We start from the raw sequence: 17758 nt of genomic DNA, 5'->3' as shown, positions 1-17758 counted from the left end.
TAAGAGTGGTAAGTGAGTGATTCAGGGCGTCAACACCATACCCGAGAAAGGGTATAAGAGCCAAAAGGCCAAGGAAACACTCATTTGCAACAGTTTAGTGTGAGAGAGAGAGAGAGAGAGAGAGAGAGAGAGAGAGAGAGAGAGAGAGAGAGAGAGAGAGAGAGAGAGAGAGAGAGAGAGAGAGAGAGAGAGAGAGAGAGAGAGCTACCGACTGATTCGATTCAATCGCACCAACGACGAGCCCGTCACTCTATCCAGGTATATGAATCCCTTCTCTTACTTCCCTAGGTTGGATCTGGAAGGTTGTGCCTGATATGATTGAGTGAAGCACGAGAAATGATCGAAATTAAGTTTCTGCTGTTTACGTGCATCGCGCTCGGCCCGTCCGAGTGACCACTCATGGGCCGAGTCCCAGAATCGGACCTCGACCATGTGTAAAATTCGGCCCATTAGAGTCTACAATTTGGACCGTGGACAAACTCGGCCCTCGGCCACATGTCAAATTCGGCCCATGGTTCACTTGCCTCGGCCTGTCTGAACAACCTTGTTTGAATCAACCGCTCGGCCCGTCCGAGTCCACCTTGTCTAAGTCCCTGGATTCAGCCCTCGGCCCATGCGCCTCGGCCCGTCCGAGTTACCCATTCGGACTTGCAATTCGGACGAGTTGGGCCGAGTGTAGATTTTTGCCAGATCTTTAGAAAATTGACCTGATCCAGCCAGGACTCTGTAGCTTAGACTGTCGAGAGCCCGTAGGGCGCTCAGAACTTGATTCTGGCATGCGGAATAGGCAAATAGGTGGGCACCGCTGCTTAGCAGCTAGGAGTGGGCAGTTGCGAGACCTAGAGGCTTAGATGCGACCCGCTGAGCTGTAAGACCTGATCGGACCAGAAACGAATGAGGTAACATCTTAGGGAAACCCTAAACCCTGACAAGACAACCATGAAGTTGACCCAACAAGCCTATTCGGCCAAAACAACCCGAGAGTGCGTAAGACAACTAGGAAGTGGTTGCTGCACTCACACTAAATTTTTGCACTTGAAGTACACTTAAGGAAACTGAAAGCTTGATTAAGCACAAGTGCACGAGGAAAGACACATTGAGTGGCCATGAATTGAGCTGTATTAAATAACTGAAGGAACTCACCCAGATAAACCACTCAAGGAACCCACCAATAGGAGAAAACCCAATACAGAGACAAACCGTCACGCTTAGAGGCAGGACCAAGCAAGAGACACCGACGAAGTGGATCTGTTGAGCCTATTGAACCTAATCGATAGCTTGGTGGAGCATGACAACTTGATAATGGCAGAGGAAAGTTCAGACCACAAATACAACGAGGAATTTGACTTAGGAGCCTTTCCAGATTCAGTTCAGCAGCTGGTCAGTAGTTATGACGCTCATACCGCGGTAGGACGGCGGACACTATCAATGCAGATCTAGAAGAGGAGAGAAAGCTGGCCCGCAAGGCATTGCAAAGCATGGCTGAGTACAATAGGGATCAGCACAGGCGAGGAATCAAAGGCAAGGCATGGAGTTGCGAGAGGTGCAGCAGGTATTGAACTTGGATGGCAGGAATTGAACGGACCATGAGAGGGCACTAGAAGGAGACTTAATGCTGAGCGAGCTTTTGATGAAGCGACTGCTCGATAACACGGCTACAGAGCAAAGTGCCACGGCTCTAGCGACATCGCTGCTCGCAGGATTAGGAGCAAACCAAGGCTCAAAGCCAGGCTAAAATCCCTATTGTTGCCAAGCAACTCGATAAGTACCAGCCCCATGACGATCCCTACAGCTTTGTCGGGCAGTTCGAGAAAGTCTGCGAAGCCAACGGCCTCAATGACCTGACTCAACGCTTGCAAGCGTTCGGGCTTTGCTTGGGTGACAAGTGTAGGACATGGTATACGAGCTTAAATAATGCGGAGCGAGCCAACTTCGATGGCCTCAAGGATCTCTTCATTAAGAGATTTGCTGAGCTCGGATACTCCGATAATCTACTTGTACGCTTGATGAATGTCAAGCAAAAAGAGGAGGACATTCGCGACTACATGACCCATGTATGGAGTCTCTTTAAGAGAATCCCTACTGGAGAGCGACCGACTGAAAGAGCAGTGTCAACTGTATTCATCAGAGGATTCAGAACGAGGAGCTATACAAGGCTTTGGCAGGCAACTCAAGCTTGCAGCGGGACGTGCTAGCCAGGGTCTTTGAGGAGGCCATCCAAGTGGACGATTAGCTGAAGGAGCAAAGCTCCAGAAGTGCGAACGTAGAAGAGACCACTTCGTGAAGCTCAGAGAGGCTGTGAGCCTCGAATGAGCGACCAGCACCATCCGCCCAGGATAAGGGAAAAGCCACCGAAATGAATCAAGACTTGGCTAATGTTAGAATGGAACTAGCCAAGTTGTAAGAAATGTTGAGACGACCAATGCATCCACATATCCAATGCGTGTACTATGGCGGAAACCACTTGCCAGCCGAGTGTCAAGACCCTAGGTCATGACCTTGTGCTAACTGCGGTAGGTTTGGTCATGATGTCGCGCATTGTAGACTGCCAAGGAGACTTCCATTCTCACAACCATATGGCCAGCCTTACCTAGTGAGCAAGCCGTAGTCATTCTTTGGAAGGGGAGCCCCATTGGCCCTTCTTGTGCCCAACGACGTTAAGCCGACCGTTCCTAGGATGGAGATAAATCCTACAGGCATTGCTAGGCCGCCTGGTCCTTACGTAACCCACCCATCGAGTGACGCTCCTATCCAATATGTGGAAGAACCAAACGAGGAGGAAGCTTACATATGCCCTTATGTTTCGCATGATGACGAGGGCAACGCTATCCTCATGGACTATCGACCAGTCCCGATGATGGCGTTGGGAAGAGGACGAGGTAAGGGCCTAGGAGGGCAGGCAGAGGACCTAATTACCTGTTGGACCTGTGGCCACCTAGGTCATGTCTCGTCGTGCTGCCCTGAGAGGGAGCAACAAAATAGAGATAAGGCCGACCAAAGGTGCGCTGAGTGCGGAATCACCCATCTTTTCGTCGATTGCCCAAGGAGAAAACTGTCACCTAGTTCAGCTACTAATGAGCCATCTGTCCCATTGGGGCTGTTCGGTGTCGAGAACCATGATAGGGAGACCACGCCTATCCCGTTGCGGGTCATGACCCGTGCCCAAACGAAGCAAGCTGGCATCTCTGTGTCAGGACCTAGCAATCTTGATGTAGGCTCAATAGGGAAGAAGAGTTGTAGACGACGGAAGAGGAAGTCGGAAGCTAAAATCGCACTAAAGACTGATAGTGTTACAACTGTGCCCGTTGGAAAGAAGGTCTTCGATACAGAAGCAAAGATGTAAGCCCTAAGACGGCTGAAAAGGGAAGCGCTAAGATAGGGGAGTACCCGCAATCGAAGCGATAATAAGAGGCCATAGAGAAGTTGAGGGAATGGGTGAAGGAAGCCCAAGATCACCTAAAGGACGCTGAGCCCATCATAGAGGATGGGATTGATGACCTCTCCAACATAAGTACGCCGACCTCACTCCCACAACCAAAGTCGAGAGAAGCAATTAAACCACAAGCGGTGCCGTTAAGGCCAAGCCTCGATGCTGCTACATGGCTGCGGTTCAGTCACAGCCACTAGTTAGGACAATCCAGGTTAGGAGAGAGATGAACACCCAATGATCTCCTAACCACATTAGTGACTACCCTTGTAACACTCAGTCTGGGAGATTTGCTTAGGTAGCACCCCACCCTATGGCAGGACCTTAAGCAGTGGGCTGAAGGGACACAAGAGTAGGTCACGACAGACCCTCATGACCATGAGGTAGAAATGCAAATACCAAGTTTGAAGCTGCACACTGCGCCTAAGTCCTTGCACGCCAATGTCTTTTGGGAAGGCTCCGAGATGCATGCAGTCTTGCTAGTTTTAGCCCTAGGTGACACAACGAGGAAGGGAATCGTAGACATGGGAGCCGGGGTTAGTGTGCTTAGCCACACACTGCTTCAGACTTGGGGAAACCCACATGTTGAGACTGTTAGGTTTAATGTCACGCTAGCGAACGGTATGAGAGTTAAGCCATTCGGGGTGCTTAAGAATTGGCCAGTGAAGATCGCAGGTATCCAGTTCTCCGTTGACTTTATAGTCATGAAGGGAGTGGACTACGACATTCTATTAGGCCGCCACTGGATGCGCAATGCTAGGGTCATCGAAGATTGGGGCAACGACTTGATCTTCCTTGGCAATAGGACGGACGCTGTGAGAGTGGAGATGGACACTTGGAAGACTTCATCCGTTGACTTAGATGCCATCTGTGCTATGCTCAAGGGTAATGCTCAGGCCAAGAAGTCCTACGGGCCCTTGACCAGGTATATTCCATGCCCAGAGGACGAGCGGGATTGGATGCATGTCCTTGCTACAATCGACCTGCTGTTCTCTGATCACGAAGCATATGAGCAAGCCATCAAAACAATTGGCAAAGCTAACGACACATCCTCCGTGCTAGTTTGCATGATGGCAGGACACTTTCAAGGGAAGCCGAAGCCCGTCAACTCCCACGTTCCAACCAACAAAAGGAAACTCCAGGAGATGCTGGAATATCTATCGGACAAGCTAATTGGCAATCCAGCTGCAAATCTTAAACCACTCCAGGACAACTTAAATGAATCGAAGTGGCAATGGACCAGAGTGCATGACTTAAACCTCATGTATAACTGGGCCCTGGTGCCTGACCAACGACCAAGGATAGACCGAGTCCCAGGAGATAATGAGCAGTCTAATGAAGGAGATTCGAACAACGAATACGAAGACTGCTAGTCCTTCAGTGATGAAAGTGAGGGTGAGGTAGATACTGTGGAATACGACACTGAAGGACAAGAAATAGAGAAAATACGAGCAGACTCCAAGCTGCAAAGAAGGAGTATCTTCCGAAGGGAACGAGGAGTCATGAGCGTGGAATGTGACCACGCCTGGTTGGAACACGTAGGAGCCGTAGACCTCGAGCAAGCGAGACTAGCCCAGCCAGTAATGATGTCGGTATTGAGAACTGAATCACCATCTGAACTGCGCCCACTAGGAGAAACTACCTCTTCTAGCGAAGGAGGGGGATTCGACTCTAAATTGGAGGTTAGCTCGGAGAGTGACCCAGAGATTCCTAGGCCGCCCACAACCAAACGCACCAAGGGGGACCTACCGGTCCACCTGAGGCGCATGCGATTGAGACAGGAGAAGGCAAAACAACCTAGGGAGGATCAAACGGAAGAACAGTGGAAGCCGCATGACCTCCCTAAACGATTCACAAAATTCAAAAAGGGGGATAGGGTGGTAGTGCTGTTAGGTGCCAAACGTCAAGCACAAACAAGCGAACCAATCGAGGGACCAGCCAGGGTCAAGGAGGTGGACCTAGCCCAAGAGGGGAAACCATCCCGACTAGTCTTCATTGCTAATGATTTGACTAATGAAGAAGAAACGAGTCTTATCACTCTCTTGCAAGAGTACATAGACGTGTTCGCCTAGTCCTTAGGAGAGCTTAAGGGGGTAGACCCAAGTGTCGTGACCCACAACATACCCATGACGCTGGATGCAATACCGGTCAAGTAGTGACCGTACCCTATGAATCCTAAACATGCTCATGCTATCAAGGAGGAGATTGATAAGCTAATGAGAGCAGGATTCATTTATGAAATTGAGCACATGGACTGGGTATCGCCCATAGTCATCGTGATGAAGAAAAATGGAAAAATCCGAGTGTGCGTTAATTACAAGAAGGTGAATGCTGCCACCAAGAGGGACAACTATCCGTTGCTGTACACCGAGCATAGGAGAGAGTGGCAGGCAAGGAAGCCTACAGTTTCTTGGACGTCTTCTCAAGGTGCAACCAGGTGCAAGTGCATCCTGTTGACAGGCATAAGACCGCCTTCACCATTGAGTGGGGTGTCTTTGCTTACATAGTCATGCCCTTCGGGTTGACTAATGTCCCTGTCACTTTCCAATGCCTCATGTGCACCATCTTTAAAGACATGCTTCGCAAGGAGTTAGAGGTCTTTGTCGACGACCTCTGTGTCCATTCGACATGGGTCGAACACTTAGACAAACTCCGAGCAGTCTTTAAGCAGTGTCATTTATACCGCCTCTCCTTGAACCCCTTAAAGTGCCAGTTTTGGGTGAAGCATGGATGCATTCTAGGGCACGTGGTGTCAAAGAACTGCATTGCCACTGACTTCTCGAAGGTTAGGGTCATTGTTGACCTTCCACCCCCGAGCAACTACAAAGGAGTTCAATTCTTCCTAGGCCATACCGGGTATTATCGGCGGTTTGTACTCAATTATGCGCTGATCACTAGACCATTGTACAAGCTGCTTATAGTCTTTGAATGGACTGAAGCATGCCAAAGGGCATACAAAGAGTTGAAGAAGGCTCTAACCACAGCACCAATCCTATGAGCCCCCGATTGGACCATCACCTTCCACGTGCATATCGATGCTTCTAAGTTTGCCGTGGGGGCAGTGTTGTGCCAGCCTGGCGAACACAATTTAGACTATCCATTGAGCTTTGCTAGCAGAAAACTCACTGAGACAGAAATGAATTACTCAACGACGGAAAGAGAAGGACTAGCCATGGTATTCGCAGTGAAGAAATTTCGGCATTACCTCTTGACCACGCCCTTCACCTTTTTTGCGGACCATCAACCATTGCTATATCTAGTAAACAAACCTTGTGCTACAGGACACATAGCTCGATGGCTCCTTCTACTTTTAAAGTTCGACTTCTCCGTAGTGGTACGTAAGGGAAAGCAGCATTACATGGCTGATCACATATTGCGCGTCCCCACCAAAGAAGCCGCTGGACAAGGTGTTGTTGATGAACTGCTCGACGCCCATCTGTTTAACCTCTCCAACAAGAGAGACCTGTTTAAGGCTGATCTAACATCATATTGGCCAGATGACATAGTCCAAATGCTTGAGCACGGACTGCCTGACTGACCAATAGAAAAATCCCAGCTTAGGAGATTAATCCTTAAGATCCATCCCTATCAGCTGATTGTAGGCCAACTCTACAAGTTGGGGCAAGATAGATTGTTGCGCAGATGCATGTGCGAATATGAGGTGCACGATGTGCTCTCAGAAGCGCACGGCAGCATTACTGGAGGGCATTTTAGCAGAGACACGACATCACAAAAAGTGCTGCAGTCTCAACTATGGCGGCCCACGCTTTTCCGCAACGCAACATGATTCGTCAAGCATTGTGACGAGTGCCAGCAGACGAAGGTCCCAATTCGCAAAGATTGAATGGAATTAACCCCGGTTATTGCTCGACAACCCTTTGAAAAATGAGGAATTGATTTCATTGGGCCCATCAGTCTTGCAGCATAGTATTCGCAGGCTAAGTACATCATTGTGGCCACGGATTACCTCACTAAGTGGACAGAAGCGCGAGCCACACGAAAAAATGACGCTAGAACGATGGCTAAGTTTTTATGGGAGCAAGTAATCTCGTGATTCGGTTGCCCCATCGAACTGGTCAGTGACCAAGGCACGCACTTCATCAATGAAGTGATCGCACATCTCCTGTCCACCTTCCTCATCATCCATCGCAAGTCCTCGCCGTACTACCCTCAGGCAAACGGCTAGGCCGAATCAACAAATAAGGTTCTCATCAATGTCCTAACTAAGGTCGTTTCTGCTTCACGTAGTGACTGGGACAACAAGTTGATGGTAGCTCCATGGGCTTACCAAACCGCCTATAAAATGGCTATCGGTCAAACCCCCTTTAGGGTGAGATATGGGACAGAAGCGATTCTACCGATAGAGTTCTTCATCCCTAGCCTGAGAATAGCGCTTCAAGAGCGATGGGAAGGGAAGGAGGCATGGACGCAGCGACTAGTTGAGCTTGAATGTCTCTCAGAGACTCGTCTTTGCCACCCATGCACTGATCTGCGAAAAAGCCTGACGCAAGAGCTGGTTTGACAAGCATGTCAAGCATCATGAGTTCGAGCAGGGTGACTTAGTGCTCCTCTACTCAGTTAAAGGGCATAAGCAAAAGATGAAATTTAGAGGTCTTGGACCATTCAAGGTTTGTGCAATCAACCGAACAAGCAATGTCGAACTCGAGACTCTAAACAGTGAAGGAATAGGCTTCTTCAATGGTAGCCGTGTCAAGAAGTACTACCCTCCTACGCATCCTTTGCATGAACCATCGATGTTAGAACCACTTGTCAAGGTCCGAGTAGCCACAATCACTAAAATCGATGATGAGGATGAGGAAGCCGCGAAACCTGCATACCTTCATATCATGGTCACGGCCAAACAAACATGTGCTTTCATCACCTTGATCGACGAGGGAGCAGACTTCAATGTCCCGACCTACAATCATTGGACTCAACTTGGCCAGCCACAACTTCAACCCACCACTACAAAATTAAGCCCATATGGGGCTCATTCCTACGCACTACTCAGCAAGTGCAAGGCAGTCGTTTCTATGAGTCTGAGACCCTTTCAACTTTTCTACGTACTGCCAAATGCTAAAAACGCAGGCACAGAGTCACTGTTGGGGTGCACCTTCAAAAAGCAGACCCATTGCAATGTCGACTATGCATCGCAGTGCATCCATCTAGCAATAGGCAACGTTCACATTGTTACAGCTTTTAGCAAGGGCTGCGCGACCTCATCCCGGGCCACCCAGCCATAGAAACACCTGTAGGCAATTCTAAGGAGGGGGGTGGAATGCGGCCGCCACTTCCCGAGTCTCATCTCCCGCAACCCATACCAGCCCAAGCTAAGGCCCCACAATCCCGCCTCCAATGGGTGCCTAAACAACTGCAATAGCCACCTAGGAGTCGATGCTCCTACCCTCAGAAGACCAGAAACTCTAAACCTAGGAGGCCCAAATGCAGCCACAGGAATAGACGTGTAATCAGTCAGAGATGGGTCTCCAAGGCTCTCTTGCGCACACAAGGCTACTATGAGGGCAATGCTTGCCTATGGATACCTAAGGTCCACGTGGCCAAAGGCACCACTCGCACGCCAACCTCAAGCTCGATCATCCCAAAAATCGTAAGACCTCGAAACCATGAGCCGCAAGGCTTCCTCGATCCGCAACCATCGAGTCCATCCATGCGGGAACCAATGCGAATCACCCAAGCCTGTCAGACCAACCGCCAGCTCGAGCATCATTACAAGCAGGAAACGATCTGGGTTTCCAACTCCATCCTGAAAGCAATAGGCCATCATGCGAGGCCACTGCTAACCCAACTTCCGTCCTAGCGACCCAATCGCAAGCTCTTGAAGTCTACCACAGCAACTCTTCGTAGTCAAAGGCTCAAGTCCTACCAAACCCCAACCACCCGCAAGCCTTAGGCCCTCTTACGAGAGGAAATCCTTTCTCTCACTAGTAGCTGATTTAGCTGAGGAAATAGGGGATGATGTGGTGGATTGCATTAAACGACTGGACGCCACTTTTGTGTCGCTAGCTCTAAGCTACGATCGCCTTGACTTAGGCCTATTGGATGAATCCTTTGTAGCCGAAGTTCAAATGATGCCTTATTCTTGGGAAACGTTTGAATTTGCATTTGCAAAAGCCCCTACCTCCACTGCTAAGTTGCTCAGCGGTGAGATCTCAAAAGAGCAGGCAATCAAACAACGCCTCGTCACGTCGTATGATAAGCGAACCACCTCTGCCATCACTGACCAAGAAGTGGCGGAGTTGTCAAAATTGGCTGAGACGAAATCCCAGTTCTTAAGGCATTGGTACGATCTTAGACTGCAATGGGAAGTCAAAGGATGCTGAGTAATGACCAATGCCGAGCAACGACGTGCTATCAAGATGGCAGAGTACGACCCCACATACGTCGCACCGACATCATATCGAGTGTTAACCATGGTGCGAGGCCGTCCTATAGAAGACCACATCAAGGAACACCCCTACCTCGACCACCTATTGACTGAAGAAGAGTTACACATCGCTAGCCGAGTCAACTTAGGCGACTTCCTAACTGATGTTCTCACATACATCACTCAAGTGGGGATTAAACCCTCTGACTTGGACTGCGAAGCCCATTTGGAGTACAACTCCAATTTCTATACTTGGCTCCTTCACAAGTAGCCGTCCATGCCGAAAGACCTACACCTTCTAACCCTCATCCTAGGAAGGATTCTTCTCAGACTAAAGGGGGTAAGGTGAATCAGATCAGAAGTAATAAATCAGATTAGAAGTAATAAAGCAAATCAAAGCCATGAAGTATGTAGACATGCATTGTGGAAAACGGATGGGGTAGGAAAGAGGACACAAAAACTTTGAATTAAAAGGCAAAAAGTCAAAGTTTGAAAAGCGAACCTACACTAGACTTTAATGAGTTCATTCAGAAGCATGAAGTTTTTTCTGTTTCAACGATCACGATGTCGTAAGCACTGACGAAAATTACAATTATGATAGGAACAAAAGATGTCACAGCAGGACCGAGCCCACCGACTCCCCTTCACAGAGAAAGAGAGAACGCAGTACAATATCAAGCAGGTGCTGGTCCATCTAACCCCGGCCTTGGTGGAGAAGGCACTGGGGCTGGAACCGAAGGTGGAGAAGAAGCAAAAGAGGGATGTGTATGCCATGCTGGGGATGAGGAAGGAGGAGGTGTTGACGAATGATGGCATCAGTATCCAAGACATCCCCAGTGCAGAGACCAGGCTACAAGCGAAGCTCGTACATCCCTAGTGCAAAGACCAGGCTACAAGCGAAGCTCGTACATGCGCTCTTCTCCAGCCAGCGCTATAACGCGCTGATGCACAGGATCAGCATACCAATCCTGGAAAATGTAGCGGCCGAGACCCTGCACGAAGTCGACTGGAACGGCTACGTGTGCAAGACTATCAATCAGGCAGCCCGAGCTCTAGCATTAGGAAGCCTGCCAGTAGGAGGAGAATCACTGATATCGAAGGCCGTAGAAAGAAAAAGGGCTTCCTCAAAAGCCTCATTCATTGCATACAGGGGCAATTTATCGGCGCTTATCCAAGAGGCCATAAAGGAAGCAGAAGAGGGGGAGGGAGAAACACCGGATCGATCACCGCCCCATTAACACCAGGACAGGTCTAGCGATAGGACAGAGACAGAGGAAGAAGGAGAAGAGCAGAAGAGAAAAAAGTAGGTTAAGGAGACTAAGAAAAAAACAACACAGAAGAAGAAGAAACATGATGAAGGCCGTAGAAAGGAGAGGGAGGACTTGGAGAAAGTGAAACAACAATTCCTCAAGGAGGCCGAGGAGAGAGAAAGGAATAAGAAGCAGGAAGAAGAAGAGACAATGGAACAAGTAAGGCAGGCTAAAAAGGCGTCCAAGTGAGAAGCCGAAAGGAGAAGAAAAGAAGAGCAGGAGGAAAAAGAAAAACTAGAGGAAGAATGCAAAAAGGCCGAGGAGGAAAGGAAAAGAAGAGTCGTGGAGGAGGACGAGGAGTTAATTTAAGGAGGAGGAGGACCAGGCAGAAGCTACCCCCCGGTCCATCGAGCAGCAGTGTACTGCAGATGACCCAGAAGCTTGGAATCAGCCCAGGGAAGAGAGGTCTAGCTCCAGCATGCAGGCCCCAGAACCTGCACCCCCCGCAGCTCTAGAGGGAAAAGGCAAAGCACCCCTGCATCCCATCCCCACCCTCATGGTGCCCCCCGCTGAACCCACTACACCCACCCCTAGCAACCCCACCAGCTTGGAAGTGTCCAACCTGGTGGCCTGGATGCAATACTTCATTAGCAAGGAAATGGCCCAAGGGAAAAGCACGGAGACAATGACCACGGGACCAAAAAGGCCAACTGCAGATGCTGAATCAAGGCAGAATCAAAAGCGCTCGCGCATGGAGGCCTCAACCACCCCCACCCACACAACAATGACGCCACCAGTAGGTTACGATGACTACGTCGTTGAGCTGCTCTCCCAATTGGAGAGAGCAAAGGAGGAGAAAAGGATGGCTGTGGCTGGCTGAGTTGATGGTGCAGAAAAAGAGTCAGTGGCAGCCTTTCAATTGGAAAAAACCCGCATCATCGCGAAGCAGCAACGCCAAATCTTCGAACTCAAGCAAGAGTTGAAAGCCAAGGAAAATAAGGAAGAGAATTACAAGCAACCGGCTGGAGGATGAGAACCAGGAACTCGTGCAGATGCAGCAGGAGTACAAACTCCTCCTGATGCAATATAAGGAATTGGAGTCAAATCATAAGGAACTAGAGTCAAAGATCGCCACCGTTGAGCAGATGATGGGGGAGCTGAATGCCAAGGAAGAGGAGAGGAGCCAAGAGAGGGACCAACAACCAAAGAAGATCGAGTCTATCTCGGATCAGCTACATCTCAGGAAGACATAACAAGATAACATGAGCAGAGAGCTCAGGGCCCAGTCTGAGAAGGGTCCTGTCGATCAAGGCGATGGAGGAGATAATAGCAGCTGGCAACCGACTAGGCCAAAGATAGTTGGAGGACAGGGCAAGAATCCCCACCTTGTGGGGCACGGAAGAGGCCGAATTCTAGCAAGACAAGATATACGAGGTGCCACACACGGTGAGGGGCTACGACTGCCAACCCCTCTGGAGGAGGCGAATATGTAATGCCAACATGCTCACCTAGATGGCTTTTTGTAACACCCTACCCCACGAGCGGAACGACCCCACGTTTATGGCATATCCCCGTAGGGTAGGTGTGGATTTTGTCGCCACCCTCCATGGGAGGCACGACTTCCCCGTTATCTACAATGCTAACACCACTTCCTTTGAAAATGCTCTACTTTTTGATCTAGGAAGCCTGCCCGCCTCCATGATGTGTTTTCTTGCGGAGTTCTCCTCCTGCCCAGATCCCGCATTCATAACCACCTGTAATTACCTTAGGCTCCTTAAACTCCTACTTAAGCAAGATCTGGCACCGCAAGAAAGCGTCTTGCCTCTCCTCTTTTTTGATCCCAATGTTATCGATAGTTGTGCCATGATCCGCTTAATGATGAGGGCTAGCCTTCTATCTTCATTTTTCCTAGCACTCCTAGAGGATATGAGCGACAGCCAATTCACTAGGTGCAACCACCCCTTCCTATCCACCATCTCTCTCCAAGTCCGCATGAACCTGAAAGGGTACATGCAGAGCCATCAATTTTTATGCAAATCCATCCACCCACCCTCCCCCCCTCATTCTGACAACGAGAGCTAGCCTTGGCTGTCCTACTCCTCATGTAATACTATCCCGCAATGTGGCAAAAAAAAAAAAACTGCACCTAAGGGTCCTTAAGTTGGGCGTGTCCAGTGACCTCGGTTGGCTCGCTCCACCCCTAACTCCCTAGCCCTATTTTGATCCCCCATGTCACGCTTAGGGCACATCAACAACAAGACACACCTAGGGAAGTAACACTCCCCTATGGTTCGACCTATCACCCTAAGCCACTAGCACCACTCCCCCTTGGTACAAATGGGGTCCTCAAGTGTGGGACATCACCCAGGTCCGGTTAGACCCACTTCCCCATTTCACTAGCACGAGCACACCACACCAACACGCTCACGATAGCACCTCCCTAGGTAGAGCACCACACCTTCTTCTTCATGTACACCACTTTCGCCCAACCACCAACTTCGGAGGCCCTCGTTCACCCATGCAATCCACTAAGCTGCTCCGACATCCATCGTTCTTGAGTTTCCACAAACCCCTGAGTCTACATGTGGCCCTTAACCTTACACCCATGCCAAAAGTTCCATGGGACTGGCATCCATCTAGGAGGGGGGTAATGTTAACCCCAAGTCAAGATGGCAAAGCCAAGATGGCGAAAAAGGGAGGAAAAGCAAAGGAAGATGAAGAAAAAGAGCGAAGGCACGCAAGCGGCCCCTAAAGATGGACCGGGGCAAAAAGCGCAACCATAAAAAAAAAAGCGCCTCAAAAAACTCGAAAAATCTTTGTAAAAGAGCACCAGGCTCCCTCCTGTGCCCATTGTAAAATATTAGACGGGTGTAGACTAGAGGCACGAGGCTAAAAGAGGAAAATGGAAAAAGGACCTTGCCACAATGGCCAGTCATATAAAAAAAGGGATGGGTGCCCATGGGATTTTAGGGTTTGTATGTAAAGTTCAAAAAGTGAATAAGAGATCATTCTTTGGTGTGTGGCAAAAGGAGTCTTCTTCTTCTTCTTCTCTCTTTCTCACCTTCTTGCTTGTGTGTGCTCTTGAGAGAGGGAGTGTGAGAGTGAGGGATCAAGAGGGTGAAGCTCCTCACCATCTCCTATTCTTCTCCTTCCCTCCCCTTCTCTCTTCTTGCGCGCGTGGCTATGGAGGATGGAGCTTGGAGGTGGAGGAGGCTTGAGGATGCTTGAGCTAGCATCTAGGATCGTGGAGCTACCGGTGTGTGGAAGAGAGGAGGCAACTCATATCGGCGCTAAGGTAAGCTCACTACACCTGTAGGATCGACGGCACGTCGGCTAGGTGAGAGATAGCCAATAGAGCTCGCTTGGAACACTTGAAACAATAAGCGGTCCGTGGGTCTTGGCGGTCGAGCGAAAGCTCCCACAGGTTGAGTCTATTAAATGGCTTGTAGACATACCTTCAAAGAACTTCTTGGTGTAAAGGTCATGAATGGCACCTACCTTTATAACAAGTGAAAGCTATAAGGCAAGATATTCAAGCTGCCAAGGATCAATAGAAGGCATATGCCAATCAGCAAAGGCAAGAACACATCTTCAAAGAAGGTGACATGGTTTTCCTACGAGTTCGCCCAAAGAAAAGTTCCTTATCTTTGGGGGAATTCAAGACGCTAAGTCCTAGGTATTGTGGGCCATATAAGGTGCTAAAGTGCATAGGGACAAATGCCTATAAGTTGCAACTCCCTAATAACTTGAAAGTACATAATGTATTTCATGTCAGTCTATTGAAAGCATATGTCCCTAACCCAGACCATGTACGTAATGACCAACAAATTGTAATGCCAAGTCAGGGAGTCCTCGAACTTTAACCAAAAAAGATACTTGACATGCGAGAGAAAACTCTAAGAAGTAAAACCCTTAGAGAATATCTTGTCCACTAGAAAGACTACCCTGAAGAGGATGCTACTTGGATTGATCATGAATCACTATGTAACCAATATCCCTAGTTTCATTCGAGATGAGGACATCTTGATTCCTCTAAGGGGGAGAGGATGTGATATCCCGACTTTAATTTAAAAAATTTTCAACTTCTCAAAAAATGGACTTTAAAATCATTAAATAAAGAAGATCTTGAGCAAAAGACTCGAGGATCGTAACCCGATATTTTCTAGATTGACAAGGGTTGTAGCCACCCATCACAGAAGTTACCACATGAATGAGAGTTATGAGCCATATTAGTCATTAGTGTCAATGTGTATAGTATGGATGGTCCAAAAATATTAGATTTTTGGAAAAGGTTAGCATATTTTAGATAATATTTATTATAAATATGCTAAAAAGATAGGAAAATTTCTAGAACAGAATGTCATGTAAAAAAAAAAGCAAGTGGTTTTTTTCAGCAAGTTTTGGAGATTTAATGCAAAAAAAGGGATTGGCAAAATCTCACATGTCGCGACTGCAGTTTACAAGCATCAAATAGCACTTCGAACAGGGAGAAGAAGGAGTGATCTAGAAGATTTCTTAGCAAGCGTCTTGGGATTTTACGCCCCCTTTGGAGCCAACGGACATGAAATTTGTGATCTACGCATGTGATTGCTGATTTTGCCAAGATCCCCTCCATGAAGAACTCTTCTTAGCCATAATCCTTCCTCTCTAATTTAGCTATAAATAAGAAGCATGGGGAGACATTGAGAGTAGTCCAAGAAAGAGGGGAGAGGCTCTTCTCAGGAGTATAGAACAAGAGGGAGTGAGGCAAGAGAAGCACAAGCACGGGAATTTCTCATCAAGAAGACAAGGAGGATATTCCGCAAGCTCTCAAATTCAATTCCTCCACTCCTTCTATCCTATTCCTTCCTATAGAATCAAGACTCTTCTCGATTTCTAGAAATCTTTGGTGATCGCTTCCCCCCCTCGGTCAATCAAAATTCTGTCAATCTAATTACCCCCAAGATCCTTTGCCAAATTCCCCTTTTTTATGATCACATGATTAAAGACCATGGCCCCAAAGAAGAAAGCTACGAAGGTTGTGGAGGTAGGAGCTTCCAATATGCTGCGGACATAATTACTACAAACAGAATGGCAAGTACGGGGATTACAAACGAAGCTGCGAATACCATCAACCAAGCACCCACCACAGATCTTCAGGTACTAATTTTCTTAAACAAAAGTAGCTAGCAGGCCTTTATTCCATGAATAGGTAACAAAAGCTACATGTGAAAAATAAGATTTTATTCGATTCATGCATATAATTTCTTTGAGAAATTCTTAACTGCAAAATCCAAGGGTTTTAACTTGGGTTTGTACAAGATGAACCTATGCAAGTACAAGGAAGGTAATATGTACCTAAAAGATTTAATATTTTTAATTTTTGTGTTCAAATGAAATCTTTGAATCACAAATGCTAATCCTTGGTATATAAGAGACCTTGAGATGCAATTGTCAAATGATAATGTTCATAATTAAACTAATCAAGATTTTCTTTTCTTGTGATCAAAGATCCACAAAACTCCAAGGGAGTTATCCTCAAGTATGAAATTCTTGCTTAAGTTCAATCCAAACTAATCCCCAAGGAAGAGAGAATCTAGAAAGACTATTAGAAGGTATTGCCAATTCTGCTGATTTGTCTCGAAGTTATTTTGCCACTTAGGCTAAATTGTCTCGAAGTTATTTTGTCACTTATAGTTATTTTACCACTTATGCTAAATTGCCTCGATGTTATTGTTTGAATGTCAGTCCCCTCTTTTTGTGTATAGCCCTTAGCCACAAGCCTAGATTTGTATTTTGGTTGGCCATCCACACACTTGATTTTACAGACCCATTTATTAGGAATAGCTTTCCTGTCTTTGGGTAATGGAACCAAATCCCAAGTATCATTCTGATACAATGACTTCATTTCTTCCTGCATGGCTAGCTCCCACTTTTTCTTTAACTCACATGATAATGTCTCTTTATACATAAGAAGATCACCTTCTTCTATGAGCAAAATACAATCCAATGAGGGATTAAATCTTTGTATGAGTCTCCTCTTGATATAAGTAGACCTTCTTACCCAATGATATGTGCTATTAGATAATGGATCCACACCCAAAGGAATGTCAATGACCTTATTATTTGGCTTCTGAACTACATGTTCAAGTTGATGTAATACATTTCCAGGCTACTATAGTTCATTTTCAACATGCTGATTTTGTTGCCCAAGCTAGTTTTCAGCATCCTCTGCTACCCATTTTCATCTGGCTCAATGATGATATGCTAGATAACCAACATCAAATGGAACTGAATTATTAGTGGCCAATGGCTATTTAAGTGGTTGATCATGATGAAATTTCACTTTCTTTTTGTTTGAGTCATTATATGTGACATTTTTTAGTAGCTTTGACTCATTAAATACCACATCCTGGCTACATAGCATATTTCTCATGCTTGGAACCCAAACTCTATAGCCCATTTCACCTTCATCTCCATAATCCATGAAGATACGTCTATGAGATTTCATGTCAAGTTTGGTTCTACTATCAACATGTATATGTACATAGCATTCTGTGGGAGCTTTTGCTCAACCGCCAAGACCCACGGACCACTTATTGTTTCAAGCGTTCCAAGTCGAGCACTAATGGCTACCTCTCACATAGCCGATGCGGCATCCATACCTATGGGTGTAGTGAGCTTACCTCCATGCCGATCGAGTTACCTCCTCTCTCG

This window comes from Lygodium microphyllum, chromosome 25 (genome assembly GCF_053477565.2).
Source record: "Lygodium microphyllum isolate KBCC chromosome 25, Lygodium_microphyllum_v1.1.10, whole genome shotgun sequence".
NCBI lineage: Eukaryota > Viridiplantae > Streptophyta > Polypodiopsida > Schizaeales > Lygodiaceae > Lygodium > Lygodium microphyllum.
Note: the sequence above shows the minus strand (reverse complement) of the source record.